Genomic DNA, 14,403 nt, shown 5'->3' with positions numbered 1-14,403 from the left:
CTTTGTCTTTTGAGCTTTGGGATGATATGCTTTCACGGGGTCAAAACAAATAATGAAGACGAATATGTCAGTTTTATGTCGATATCTATAAAATATAAAGTGAAGTGATGTCAGGTAATTGTCGCTTGGAATTGAAGCTGGTGTGTTACGCCGAAGGGCGGTTATACCGGCTATATAGATACATATTAAGTAAAGCCTGATTGTGAAATGTTAATAAGTCACATATTTCAAACAAGTCATGAAACCAATGGATTTCACGTTGTTTAGATTCTGCTTTGAAGACTATGACTAGCACAGCTAGAATAAAGGAAGGACGCAGAGACAAGGTTTTCCGTACACTTGGCACGGGAGACTGTTTAAGTGTTTTGATGTTACTACATAATGCTGACCCCGCTAACTTCGGTCACAGGTTGGATACAGAATAATTGTACTGAACATTCCTATGGCGGTTCTCACCTTTACTACATCCATCTCCGGTTTGATTCGGTCCGTCGTCGCTGAGGTTAACCTTATGTACGGTTCTTTGATACACATGCACAATCAACTACTACTGCAATGTATACCCAGTACACTAAAATGCACAGTAATGGTATAAATCACCTCAAAACTAGTCCGTGAATTCTCTAACTAGTTTTAGGTTCACTATGGTTGTAGCAGCGCTATCAATTGGCTATTCTAGATCTGCTACTGGTCTGGCACTCCCCTCTCATTATCTTCCTCCTGTCGACGGCGCTGTTCTGGGTGATTTGTAGCTCCTTCCCGACTTTATAAGGCACACGGACGTCTATTCCGGCTCCTTCAGTGATGCAGCTCGTCTCACTGACTTGCACGGACTCCACTGACTTTCCCTGTCGTGGTAGGAGTCCCTGTGCACGTTGTGGCGGAACTGCGTCGTCCTGGTGGACACAGGTACGGGTGTCAGGAACACCTTGACGTTGTCACTCGTGTCCAGTATGTATGGTCAGTCTGTTGGGATCGAGAGAAAACACAGAGATCACATCGCCCGTTTCAAATACTTAACGGATACACTGATACTGAAAATAACGGTTTCTTCCAATTGAAAGCCAACTCATAAATTTGACACAGTCGTTGTACGGCTGTTTGGATGCTCGTCACAGCTAAGATATGTTGTAGGCACTTCTGTACGTAGAGAGAACAAAAATAAACGAAAAGAGTCGCAGTATGTGGCGTGGCGGGGTTGTGGAGTCATGATGAACATCTTTACGGGTGCCAGGGATATTTTGTCTTCGTCGCTCTTAGGACTCACACTCATCTCAACATGATCACCTTAGCTGATTGATATATTCCAACAAGTCTGCATTGATTACATCCCTATGTTTGCGCTTTCATCAGGCGCACTCACTCACATCACACTGACCGGTTAAGTCCTCCCATCAGCAAGGCAGTCGATGGAGCCCTGGAGACCACGGCGGTTTGATCTAACTTCTACCCTGTACATGGACAAAACATTGAAACTTTCAACTGTCTCTGACAATGGGATACAAAGTAAATGAAATATTTACAAAGAAGCTGTGGTATCCATCTAATCAAGTTACAAATATTCCAGTCTGCACAAGCTGCCCAAATATTAAGTCTCCAGAACCTAGCTATAGGAGACACTTTCTCCGACTTTGGGCAACAAATCACTCTAAACAAATAAACCAAAATAAATCAAAAATCAATATGAACTAACATGACGATATTACAACGGACATACAGAAGCAACATACAAGTAGACACTGACAAATATGACAGAAGATTTATCCTTCTCAGACGAAGGAAAGCCCATGGCAACCAAGTTCCCATAATATATATATACTAAATATAAAAAAGTTTAATCAGGGGCTAGCCTAATAGTATAGTGTGTGTCCGTTTTTCCTACATGCATGTCAGGAATTTTAGTATCGTATGTCATATGTCCAAGAGTCCCATCATGAAATACAATATATTTATAAACTCTTCTCAGTTAAGGAAATTAGCTCTTGAGAGCATGATTTGATTTTGATTAGATAAATCATTATTCAAGCTATATACATGCCAAAAGTCATGAAGATTCTTCAACTGTATCTTGGGCAATGCTCTTCCAAAGTCTCAAACAAAATCCGCCCCTTCTATACACAAACGACTTACGTCTTTGAGATTAGATATGCTTGTACGTCGGAACGCAGATATTTCGGAACATAGGGATTGAATCAATAATCATTTCTTCTAAGATACGACCTAAAACTGTCCCGAATTCAATGAGTTTCCATCCGTCTCTTTGATTAGCTATGATGCTAAATCACAAATACGGAATACTCAGTATGTTTGTGTTTTGATCTCGACCACACGCGGTCTCTCCGCAGCCATTCCAGCTTAATTAGTACCAGACATGCCGGATGGTCCGGGAAATCACGACAACCCACAATCGTAAACAGATCAAGAAATAACATTGAACATACTTGTTACTCCAGAGGAGAAAAATATTTTATCATCATCTATTCATCAATGAAATGATATTTACCCCCAGTTAGGCGTGTTGCTTGTGCGAATATTGAATAAAACATACAAACTCTTCCAAAAACACATCTCATAAACGTCTTGCTAAAGGGAAAAGAAAAACTAATAAAACACTAAAATGTTTAAAATGGAGGTTTCTAACTGAAGCCTCCTTGTTGTCATGCTGTATGATCCTTTTGAATAGATAGGGATATTTCCATCACACAGGTTCCGTCCGCAAATAAGTAAACATTACACAATCAATCGCAGATGTCAGCAGCGGCCGGACACACACATTCTTCAATTTCTTGGGTGTATTTCATGTATATGGAAAACTTAAAACGTGTGTATATCACCATCATAGTACAGGACGGCTATAATCAAACATTAGACTGTACTTACGAAGCCATGACCTCTTCGAGCCGCGTTTCGTCTCCAACTGATATTAAAGTTCGGCGGTTGTCTTTTCATATACATCCCTCCGCTGCTGACCTGGGGCAGCTGTAAACCAACCAATAAATCACAGAAAACAATGATCATAATCCTGACACTGGTCAAATACATATGTATATCACAAAAAATAAATACGAACATCTAAAACCTTCGCGTGTGTGTACTACTTTGGACAGCGCTTGTGTACCTCTGATCTGAGGATGCAGCCTGCTCCCTAAGATCTGATGGCGGGAGTGAGTGGGGATTCCACATGTAGGTTACACCCTGGGAGCGACTGCATCCAATTAACAACTTTGATCCCCGGGGGGCCCAAAGATCCACTATTAGATCCGGGCCAGTTCTACACAAACCAGATGTTGTTTTGCAAGCTTAAGTCAACAGTAAACACAAGTCCTACTTGAATACTACGTAATCTAGAATCAAAATCAATGTGACTGTACACAGATGACATTAACAGTTTCTGTGAACACAATTTGAAGACCAAGAAACAAATCTATCTTTAAATTCAATTTTTATACTCTGCAATCGTATACAACCTGAGTGTGGCCCGATCATAGCGTAATCCCCTATGGATAAACCTTTGTTCGAATGATGTACCACGTATCAACTGTATTTCTCTACGTCAAATAAAATTTTGAACATAAAACAACACAGAAACAGATCAAACGTCAAAAGTATGGATGTTAGGTAATAAGATTCCCTTCTTCTTTTCTCCCAAGAAATTTCTGCCAAACCCGAAGAAAAAAGAAAATAATATACACAGATCATGCATGCATGATCATGTATTCTTGGTCTATGGACATCCCAAAAGTTGAAATGGGGCAAGTGATGGGCTTTGTTACACACCCAACAATTAACTGTTGAATGACCGAGTCGGGATAGATCACAAGTAACTTGTGTATTGTTGTTTTTTGTTTTCGCGCAAATCACCAGGAGAGATAATCAACAACACATCGCCGAGAACAAAAACTCTTGTACACGAAGTCGGCATTAGTCCTTGAATTATGAGGCATATTGGGGTACAAGTGCAGACGAAAATGTGTCATAAAATTGCGGTGTATTTAACAGTAACCGGTACTACAAATCGCTTCCGAGTTCCGCCTTATTCTATACAAAAAAAGCATTGTTTAGACCAACTTTCCGGTACCGATTTTCACTAACCTGGGGTGGTTCCTCGTCTTCCAGATACCTTGAGGCGAAACTACTGGCCCGGCTACGTGCACAAACATCATCCTCGGGAAAAACACTTCTTCGAGTAGCGGCATTTTGTTTGTATCAGGCGGGAGAACTGGGACAGAGTGCCCCGGGACGCTTGTCTATAGGTAGCAAAACGAAGATCACATGACTCGGAGCACGCACGCTCAAACGGGGTTCAAACATGACTCCGAGCACGCACTACTTACAGGTACATATCAGTGCGTGCTCGCGGGGCTCAAACGTAAGAATTCTCATAGATCACGTAAAAGACCTGCAAGGGTTCACCATCAAAGCAGTTTTTTTTTTATTAAACTGAAATACAGAAACTTTCTATTTCTTGCAGAAAAGATATTACAGGTAATAAATAAGACACAAATACTGGGTAATAGTATGTTCATGTTCGTGCTACGATACGTGTTGTTTTCATGGTGACAAGCAGCTTTATTACCCTTTGAAATATTCATGGGTGTAATATTTTCACCTGTGTATGTATGTCTGTGATTGTTTGTGTCAACTCAAGATAACTAAAGAACTGTTGCTGAATGGTGAATGATTTTGCTGTGTTGGTGGCGTGTGACAAAAACGGAAATAATTACGGGAATCTTCGGCCCATAACGGCTTCACTTGGAACTGCAGCGAAACATGTTTTTTTTTTTTTTTATATCTCGTGTTCTGAATAAGCCGTGGTTACGATTGATGGTTGGTAGATAGCTGTTGTGCTAGGAAAGAAGGGCATACGTTTGGGCCCCCAGCGATTGGTGTTGAAATTGCAAGGTAATTTTTGTCAAAACTTTCCGAAGACGATTACTCAAGAAAGAAATAACGGATTTTCATGATTTTTGGTCTGTATGTAGCTTAGACAAATGAAATGAATGTTGTACAAAATGAAATACAAATTATGCAAAATAGGAGGTCATTTCCAGAATTAATGTGAATACGATATATCAGGGCCAATTCCAAAGGTCTGTACAGTGGCAAGTTGACCAAGTATATGACTGTGCGGACGCCTTCTCTATCTCACTCTTGCTTTTCTTAAATAACTACCCGTCTCCTATATCCTGTAGTTCAGGGCTCCGGGCTCGCCCTTCTACTCCCCGCTTGGCTAAACTCGAGTGAGAGCATATGGTGTGCTCTGTATTTAGACCCTTCCTCTCGCAAAGCATCTCGGGATAGTACTCAATTCCTTATTTCTTTGTCCTCTGTTCGGATTTAGATTTGTGTCGACATATCGGGGGCCCCAATTTTACCTCATATATATAAACTACGTTCCTCCTTACTCCCCATTCCTTCTCTAACTGTAATGACAACACAACACCCTGCTCAAGTCTAGTTCTTTTCTAAATGTTTCACTTTATCTCATACATTCGGATCCATATGCATCGTGTCTTTGCGTTACAATCATAACTTTACAAACTTCTAATTTTTCTAGGGAACGCCAACCGTTAAACGGCGTTGATAACAATCTTGTCCTGAACATGATATGGTCTTGTCATTTAAGTGGCAGATAGCTTCTGTTGGGGCAGGTTTGAGCCATCTAACTGATTCTGGAACTGTAGGGGCATAGTTGTCAAAGCGTAGACAACTGACAATTACATAGGGTCTGTATGCTCCTTCCCGTAAGGCCTGGTCAGGCTATTTTGATCTCCCATAATTCGCAGGGAATCTATTTCATTTGATACGGAGGAAGTGATTATTTTCCGTAAGTGAATTTTAGTCAGGCCTTCCAATTTTTCGTGAGCCGTAGCGGAGACGGCATTACTATAATACACCATTATGGAACTTTCCATTTTCTTATTAGTAATGCAAATGGGTCTTCAATTTGCATAATTGTCATCAATAGATGTTTCCCTCTTTCTCTGTTACATCCGCCGTGTGTTTGAAAGTACTGTTATGAAATCCAATAGATGTATTACATTTTCTTATTACTTATGCTGATAAAGATACTGATTTTCAACATTATCATCTACCTAACGTCGCCGGGGTGTTTTTAAACACCACCCTTGTTTTCTATGGCGTGTAATGGCAGGAAGAAATGGAAAGCTGACAAACGGTACCTAACTGAAGCACTTGAATCCATTGCTCTGACTCTACTGTTCACAATTAAATCTAGTCAGGGACATACGAATCTCGTAGGTACTTAAAGGCCAAGCAGTGGCTGAGTGAATATGCCACGAAATATGGGGACATAATGCCAAACAGTAGCAACATCCACCTACCTCAGTGTCTCCAAAAGGTGGATGTTTATAAAACTACCTTGAGGAGACTGCTTACAAGATTCAAGGCCATGTGGAAGAACGTGTGTACCGTAAAGATTTCAGTCTACCAGTGTTAACCATGCTGAACACAAGGGGAAGCTTGGGGAACCCGGTTTTTCAAATAGCCATTTGGTGGGGCGCTCCAGTTTCGTGGCCATGTAGCTACATAGCTACTGCAGGTGTTTCTCACATAGTCCAGTTGGAGGTCAGCTGGGACATTTTCATTAATTTGGTGGCGTGACAATTCCTGTGCTGGTGTTGCACTACTCAGCATATCAACTAATCTACTTTTAGTCGTCCTCCTTAATTTCCCCCGCAATCACCTCTTCTCTTGCACAGTTGGGACTGTGACAGGGTTGAATAGGAAAAGGAACAGAGTGATTCAGTTTCTCGACATTCTTTGCAGGCTGGTTTCTCTGCAACGGTTCTTGGTCATAAGAGAATTCCCCATTGGGGTACAATGCTGGGTGCTGCTAATGGATATCGTCAAAGGGAAGTTGTGATAACATGATTTCCGATACCACTAGAGTTAATGTTAAGTCCACTTCTTGCTCCAATGATTCTTCAGTAGACTCATGTGAGTGTTGGGCTGAGGTCATGTGGTCCAACAACCACCTGTGGTGTTTAGTTTTCATTTCTATGTTAATCACAATTGTCCTGTTGCAGGTTTGGCGAAAAAAAGAACGAATAAAACGTGCAAAGTTAGCTTTAAGACAGGAGGCAATCAGAGAGGCCAGGACAACAGCTGTGGGAGAGACTGCTGTGGTACGCTTGTAGGTGGAAGAAAAACTGCGAGCGAAAGGAAGCGTATGCACGCTATTGGAAAAAAATTTAGGAGCTACGAAAGCTGTTGGATATTCTTACAGGAGTACCGAGAGTTGCTCTTCCGAAGAAGGCGAAGGAGAGAATCAAAAGATGTACCTGTGATAGGTACAGGAAGTCCGTTGGTGAGAACAGGACAGGTAGGTCACAAAGTTTTGTATGTAACTTTTCTCTGTGTGTAGTTTTTTTTTTTTTTTTTACCTTGTTAGTTGTAGAGTGTAACTGTAGGAAATTTGTTAATGTTTTTTTTCGGGGGCGACCATAATTCTGTTGGGCAATATCTTAGTATTATAAGATGTCATTACTTGACGAACAAGGAGCATCAATTCATATAATTAAAAACAAAAACCCATTTTAGCAACCTCCTTCTAATGGTTGAAGTAAGATTAGCGGACAAATTTTATATGTCACAATGTTGAAAATTTGTACATCAGATAGTTTAGGGTATTAACCAAGTTGTGGAGGAATAGTCAAAAGTGTCATATTGTATATCAGTGTATGCATTTCAGGAACGGCCGTTACTATCAGCAACTATCTGTGAACGCTCCTCTTTGCGGTATGGACTAGTCACAGGAATTGATGTGCTTTACTTGTAAGTGTAAGGAATCGATCGAGACACCGAAAACATCAACACTTGTAACATGAGAAAACAGCTTAATGAAACACCTTTCTCTTCATAATGACTTAAACATCCAACACACCCATCTAACTAAATAAGCTGAACCAGCCCCCACTGAGCCAGAGGCACAGTCCCCGAAGTCTGGGTTTCCAAGAGGCTGGACAGCTATAACAATAGACCTGACTAGCAAACCCTGAGTAAGCTGGATGTTCTGTCACTAGCCAAATAACTTAACATCGATGTCATCAATGATGTGTCACAATTTGATTCGAAACCAATGGTAACGCTTGATTGTAGTGAATATTGTTTTGGGAACCTCCTTTTATGATCAGATGATGCAAGCTGACTTCATTTCAGAAAGATATTGACTTTGTCGTCCAGAGTATGGCACTTCTCTGACGGAGGTGTCCATCTGTTGATATGGTCTGCACCAGTATATTGCGTTGATTGATGTTCGCCTCATCTCACGAGCTTCTGTACAGTAAATAAAAAAGTAAGAACCAAGATTAGTTGTGTAACAATTTTTCTTTTGCCAGTTGGTACGATAGATGTGTCTTCAAGTAGGTCTGGCAATAGCTGGTATTTTTTTAGCCAACAGAGAAGTGGAGACAGTTGATACACATGGTCTTTTTTGAGATAAACACTTAAAAAACATTAACACGTCTTCTTGGTTTGAAAACACATTAAAATAATGTAAAGCACAAATTGGATGTGTGGTATGGTCAACGACGTGAATATTGCAAAGTAGACCGATCCGGTCCGCCAACACGTAAACAAGATAATCCATCACAGATGTCAGGCGCGGTCGGCCTCACACTTCCAATTCTTGAGTCATTTTGTCACGAATTGCGGTCGATAAAATCAGATTGAAATCGTCGACATAGTACAAGGCCCTGGCTGGCATAAAAACTAGAAGTTCGGGACAAAACCTGAGGGTATGGACAAACTGACGTGCTGGTTGGAGACACATTCCAAACGCTGCCTTACACAACATGGCGTATATAAAGGATCAGAATCAATCGATGTTCCTAAACCAAGAATTCGCAAATATAGACATACGGGCAACCACTAACAATATTCTTCCAGCATAACGACAAAAGTAAATACACAGTTTGAAAGGGAAAATAACCTCTTACGGAGGACCCACCTCTCGCCACAGCCCTTCTTCTCCAACTGAAGGTACTGTGACTGTGCGACGAGAAATACTGTACAAATCCATCCGCCGTCAAAGTACCCTGCTACATAGCAGCAAATAATTTATGGTGAACAGATAATTTTTTTTCTAATTCTTGGGCAAATATTAAACCAAAGCAGTAAATAATGTCAGTGATCTAAAATCGAGTTCTTATTCGATGGATACTCCCTTTTTGTTATGAACTATTTTCTGGCGGCACTTGTGTACATCATGTCTGAGGAGGGCATTCGGTGTCTCGAGGTTGGGAGGCTCACATAGGGTTTGTCAAACCGGAGTGGTTTTGGATAATGCAGAAAATGGAACTGGTTTTGTTTCGTGACTTTCACGGTTGCCTCTGACAACCTAATCATGACATAGTGTGTTTAAATGTGACTTTCCATAAAAAGGTTTTCTTTCAACAGCACAGTTAAATCATTTACAGTAGCTCAAAAATTGTCAACCATAACTAAGTAGAAACTGGAACTTTCACACGTGAAGTGTTCCTGCATACAGCTGCTGGTATGTAAATATAAATGCAAAAAAGTGAACTAAGGCTAACCCATATTTCCATTTATGGTTACATTTTATGCAAATTTGCAATATAATAACGCAGCCACAGTGAGTGATTGAGATGTAATCAAATGCTACACATGTATTTTGAGAGTGGTGGGACATTCACATGAAAAAAAGAAAAGAAAGTGAGTTGAACGACTCCATTCTCAGGTATCAGAAACTAGAGAATTGGATCAAGACGTTCTCTCCTCGGCGTTGGTCAGCTAGACCGGCTCATCAGGCTCAGCTATGCGAAGGTCCCCATGACAGAGTTTCACTTTATCGGAGCAAGGGACATCTACTTGCAACCCCTGGAGATTTTGTTTTGCTGTTTTTTCTATATGTTTGGTTTCGTCGTACTCTCCTAAGCAGAGGTTGAATCGCGCAGATATAGTAGTAGTCGAAAAAATTACAACGTAAAAAAAAGGTAAACAAATACAGGTTAAAAGACCAAACATGTGCATGGCCACTTCAGTTAGAATTGACCAAGGTAACGTCTTAGTTGATATCAGAGATACAAAACTAACAGATATACAACGCAACAATATAAAGACTATTATTTATTTAACTGAAAAATAGCATTAATTACGAAAGAAGATAAGTATTGTTGTGCAAACGACTTTGGAATAGTTATAAAATGTTTTCTACAGGTACCAGTGCATGCGTGGGGATGTTGCTCAACTTGCAAGAAAAGATTTCTGCAAAAGGGATACACCAGCAGACAGAAGAGAGTGAAGGTGGGGGGTGTACTTCACCGAATTAAGAAAGTGTAAAAGGAAGGGTGAAAGCGTGGAAGAGAAATATCATTTTGTGGAGAAAATTGATGGCACAAGAATGCAAGGGAATCAGATCCAGTACCCTGTCAAATGGCAGGATTTCCCTCAGAGTCAGAACACATGGGAGCCGTGGTATAATATCCCTCCGGAAACCATAACGAATCTCTATCAGTAGTATAGCAGAACGTAATCTGCGGTACCTGACACATATATGGCCATGCTTTTATACGTATACAATGAGTTGGTGGAAATTGTACTGGTGTGTGTTGTAGATTTTAGTCAGTGCCTTTAACCATGATTCTTATGATTAGTTTGATTTTGCAATTCTTCACTAGACTTCTTGTTTTGCTGTGACATTTCACAACAGGTAACACTTTTGGGTCTGAAAGGCAGTTTGTTGCTCACCTGGATGGACTGGACAGAACTGTCAGCAAGGTCATTAACTTTTGTCACCTTACGACACATTCAAGATGGCGGCCATGAAAGGACGCGCGTCGCATGAGTCCCGTCTGTAGGTAAACTTCAGAGCGGTTACTAGTATTGTAGAGTGATTGATACAACTGATTTAGACTGTTTTCTTATAAACAACCTATACGCTATATTTTGGAATCGTTCATTTGTGCCATATCAACATGGGAAAAGAGAAAAACGCTGAGGAGTGTACGGAGCCGGTGCCGGACCCTGAACCCGAGACAAAGAGGTACAGGACTAGGTCAGGAAAAGCCAAGACGCAGCCGTGGAACACACCTGCCAAAAGTATTCAGGAGTTCGAGCAATTCATCGAGGACCACACGGACGCCTCCAAAACCAAGGTATGCAGTCTCAAACTTCGTACAGCACCAGAACGTATACCTATGTGGATAGATGCCAACAAAGCCTACTTCAGTGAATCGCGTGAAAGTGAAACTGGGTACAAGTTTACTTGGAAAAACACGGATATGCAGCTATCAGTCACAGACCCCTCCAAATCAGGAGACAGTATCAAAGTCCTAACCATCCATTTCTATCACACTGGCACTATCCTCTTGCACGGAAAAGGCTCGAAATGGTACGTTGAAAGTATTTTCCCGCAAGTGAAAGAAGCTGTCAATGAGCTAGTCTGTGAGTCCCTGAGACAAGATGGCGGACATGACAACGAGCAATCAGCACCTGGAGGAACGGGAACAATAGACAACAACGTCGAAACAATGGAAACCGGTTCTGGCGATGAGGCGTCCGCCATGACGGTAGCTGACAATGACTGCCAGGAAAGCAATGGAGACCCAAACCAAACTACAACTCCGAAGCCTAATACGGCAGATCCAACAGAAGAAAAGGTAAACAAGACAGACTACACAACACCAAAGTCTTTTACCTCTCCTACAATGCGCAAGGTACTTGGTGGCCTTGAGAACATTATTTTAAGTCCATTTACTAAAGGAAAGAGCAAGGAAGTCAGACAAAACGCTGGCCGAACGCGACGCGCCCTGATAACCGAGCACTCCCCCGACGAGCAATCGCAAAAGGCAGAAGGCAAAGCGGAACACGAAGCTCTGTACACTACGTTGGTGGATGAACTGAACGAGTTGAAAAACCTAGTTTTCAACAACAAAGTGATTATAGATAAGCAAGGGGAGAGTATAAACAACCTGCAATCAAACCTTCAGAACAGAAAGAAAGAGGTTGCCGAGCAAGCACAGCACATTGAAGAGCTAAAGTCTGAACTACAACGTCAACGCGACATCGCAGCTGGTCTAACAGAAACACTCGCCTCTCAGAGAGCAGACCACGAAGCTCTTCAAGCCCAAGTCGTTTTACTGACAAACCAAGCTCAATCTGACGGTACCCTGACAAGACATAGGTGCAGTGACTCCCAAACGGTCAACTCAAGAATACAGCGTCTCTACTCCGAGATAGTTACTGGAGCAGAAAACTCCACCGATACACAAAAGCCACCAGGTACCACCGTCACTCGAACACTGGAAAACCCGGCCCCGCAAGCACCAATGAACCCCGCCACCCAGACACCGACCAACCCCGCCACTCGAGCACCGGCGAGCCCCGCCACCCAAACGCCGGCAAACCCCACGTCAAACCCCGCCATCCGGGCTCCAGTGAACCCCCCAACCCAAACTGAGGGGAACAGAGCTAAGTCAGCCTCAATCCAGAACGCAAGAGGTACGACGACGACACAAGTCAGAGTCTTTGCGGACTCCTTATGGAACGATGTGGACCCGAACAAACTCTACAGACACAAAAACACGAACATCGTCAAGTCGACAACAATCCCTAGAGCCATAGAAAAGATCAGCACTTCCCCGGATACCACCACGGAGCTAGTAATAATTCACACAGCATCCAACGATATGGATAATACCAAAGCCCGACCAGATAGTGTGGACATATGTGTAGAGCAGACACGCAAACTAATCGACTCTGCAAAAACGTCGTACCCAAATGCGAAGATCGCAATATCCCAGGTCTTACCGAGGGGGATGAATCCGGAGTCAAGACTTAATAGGAATATATCTTCCTATAACGCCACAGTTGAAAAGACATGCCTGAAAGACAAGAAACTCATTTATGTCAGGCATAGGCTGCTATCGGAGGACAGAACGCTGTACAAGCCTGACGGCATTCACATCCGACCCGACACAGGGGTTCGCCTGATGGTCGCCGATGTGAAACGGACACTCCGACATCACGAAGAAACCACAGCAAGCAGACAACGCTGGAACCCTGACAGACAACACACCAGACCTGCGAGGGAAACCATGTCTATGCGAAGCAGTGGACAGTACACAACCACCCCGCACTCTCAACTCGGACTGTTCCCTGGAGCCCCACGGGAGCCACCGTTCTCCTGGAACTCAGCGCCCGCGCCCCGACCGCCTCCTCAGTGGAACAACTGGAACAGACAGGCAGGACCGATGTGGGCTGAGCCCGAGACACAGGACAAACGTCACACGGTAGAAAAGCTAGTCAACATGCTAACAGACTTCCTGAAACAATGAACTTGAATCTTTCGCCCAACTGCCAACATGTGAACAGATACATACCCCAGGTGATAATCTTTCATTTTCCTAACATTATTTAGTAATAGTACACATTGATTTATATCATGCACATATGTTGTGAGTCTTGTATCTATTCACTCTACATACATATGTAACCATGCTTGTATTGTTGTATACCTCGACGTCACTGGTCCATCCTAACTTGGTGCCTTTGAGTAAGAATGTCAATTCGAAAGGCCGCACTAAAGTTCTGTTCTTGGAACGTCCAAGGCGGTCTTCGAAGGAAATGTGAAGATGAAGAGTTTGTCTGTAGCTTAGAAAAATATGATTTTGTTTGTCTACAAGAAACCTGGCTTAAGCCAGGGGAAAACCTTAGAGTAGAACCCTTTAGCTTTATTAGAAGTGATAGAAATGTTAAGAAGTCGTCTAGAAGAAATTCTGGCGGCGTAGTTATCATGTTTCGTAATGAATTCTCAAAAGGCGTAACAAAACTTTCAGCAAAGCACCCTGATTTTCTCTGGTGCAAACTAGATAAAACCTTCTTTGGCCTGGAGCGAGATCTGTATGTCGGGTGCGTGTATTTCTCCCCCGAAAATTCTTCATCTATCGAAATGAAAAACAATATGGTTTTCGACATTTTACAACAAGATATTTCGAAATTCTCAAATCAAGGAGACATATTACTTATAGGTGATCTAAACGCTAGGATAGCATGTTTACAAGAATCTTTTATTGAGGATGACTGTTTAAGCCACGAACTCTTAGATCTAAAAGAAGATATACAGCGTAGGTCCAGCCGTGACAAAGGCGTAAATAAATATGGTAATCAGCTGTTAGATTTGTGCTCCGCAGCCAACCTCGTGATTTTAAATGGACGGGTACCGGGTGATCTATCAGGAAATCTTACATGCCACAAGTACAATGGCTCAAGCCTGGTAGACTACTTTATCGTAAATTCAGAATTCCTCCCCAAAGTCCAATACCTGAAAGTTAATAACCTCTCCGTATTCTCTGATCATTGCCCATTGTCATGTTCCATAGCTACAAATTACTCTCCTTATGCGAAGCAAGAGAATATCCC

General features: G+C 42.1%; 2 long non-coding RNA genes across 4 annotated transcripts; both read right to left on the bottom strand.

Annotated features, from left to right (window-relative positions):
* Window positions 1-322: 322 nt before the first annotated feature.
* On the bottom strand, window positions 323-6,135 carry LOC118408451. Of its 3 annotated transcripts, none has more exons than XR_004830299.1 (4): window positions 4,093-6,135; window positions 2,881-2,979; window positions 1,368-1,451; window positions 323-966 (listed from the first exon to the last, which is right to left on the bottom strand). It is a non-coding gene; the product is annotated as an uncharacterized LOC118408451 (long non-coding RNA). The 3 variants fall into 3 exon arrangements; XR_004830301.1 differs by having other exon boundaries at window positions 1,379-1,451; XR_004830300.1 differs by having other exon boundaries at window positions 1,368-1,439.
* Window positions 6,136-7,414: 1,279 nt separating this feature from the next.
* Window positions 7,415-9,521, bottom strand: LOC118408452. The gene is made up of 2 exons (XR_004830302.1): window positions 8,972-9,521; window positions 7,415-8,298 (listed from the first exon to the last, which is right to left on the bottom strand). It is a non-coding gene; the product is annotated as an uncharacterized LOC118408452 (long non-coding RNA).
* Window positions 9,522-14,403: the final 4,882 nt, after the last annotated feature.

Source organism: Branchiostoma floridae, unplaced genomic scaffold (genome assembly GCF_000003815.2).
Source record: "Branchiostoma floridae strain S238N-H82 unplaced genomic scaffold, Bfl_VNyyK Sc7u5tJ_1586, whole genome shotgun sequence".
NCBI lineage: Eukaryota > Metazoa > Chordata > Leptocardii > Amphioxiformes > Branchiostomatidae > Branchiostoma > Branchiostoma floridae.
The sequence above is the reverse complement of the archived record's forward strand: the minus strand, read 5'-3'. Positions and strand labels throughout refer to the sequence as shown.